We start from the raw sequence: 1140 nt of genomic DNA, 5'->3' as shown, positions 1-1140 counted from the left end.
ACACACACACAGACAGACAGACAGACAGACAGACAGACAGACAGACAGACAGACAGACAGACAGACAGACAGAGAAGGGGGCGGTGAGGAGGGAGGAGGAGGAGGGGAAGGTGGGGTAGGGAGAGACACACCTTGCCTGTACAAACAACCACTTCTTATCCCCTGCTCTTACGTATATTTTGAACATTCTGAGGACATTGTGGAAGACGCCAAGCTGTATATTATGGTTGCTCTCCAACTGGACAATGAGTGGCCACCTTCGACAATTTCGACTATATTATATAATATACATTATTATTATATAGAAAATCTAGCAACAGAAATGTGTGTGTGTGGAGGGGAGGATTAGGAGCCTTTGTGTGCGTGCGCGTTTCACAAACTCTGGTCACACGCAGTGAGCTGTGGTGTAGATGAAACATACGACCTGTTATGACATGTGGCTACCTCAGAATTATAAAGTTCTATCTGATATTTTTGGTCGTTTTCAGTTACTAAGACCTTGCGATCAAAAACCAAATGCTCGATCTGCTCTACCAACATCGTAAGATTATTCGGAGTCGTTATCAAGATACATTATATTTAAAGAATTGTATTTGAAAAAGCTTCACATGGTGTGAAACTAAGCATTTTTTACGTCAATTTTTTTTCATATTCAAAACTAGGTCAATCTACTGATCAGATAGAGTTTTGTAAGTAATTCTGATGTATCTAGCGATTTGTGTGTGGTTCAAAGATTGGCCCGTATGCTTTAGCGGAACAAAGGTTAGAAGAACAATCAAAGATTCAGTGTTCTGTCGGATTACAACACTGTGGTTGACCGCAGGCCACATCGGAGGAAATGATACATGTAATACGGGGTGCCCACTAAGGCTGGATCGGGCCGATCGCCCGACTCGATCGCCTGAAACTGAAAACAAACACGTATGTTTTTGAGGCGATCGAGTCGCCCGATCGGCCGATCTCAGCTGTAGTGGGCACCCCGTATAATAATATAGCATTGAGGTCAACAGTTGTCACGATGACTTGAAGTATGTTTCAATAGGAATATACACAATTTCATGCCTCTAAAAAATGTTGATTTTACAGAACAGAGAACCTTTTATTCTTTTTTCGTTTGTTTGTTTGTGGTTATTTTGTTGG

The sequence above is a fragment of the Aplysia californica genome, unplaced genomic scaffold, assembly GCF_000002075.1.
Source record: "Aplysia californica isolate F4 #8 unplaced genomic scaffold, AplCal3.0 scaffold00112, whole genome shotgun sequence".
Taxonomy (NCBI): domain Eukaryota; kingdom Metazoa; phylum Mollusca; class Gastropoda; order Aplysiida; family Aplysiidae; genus Aplysia; species Aplysia californica.
The sequence above is the reverse complement of the archived record's forward strand: the minus strand, read 5'-3'. Positions refer to the sequence as shown.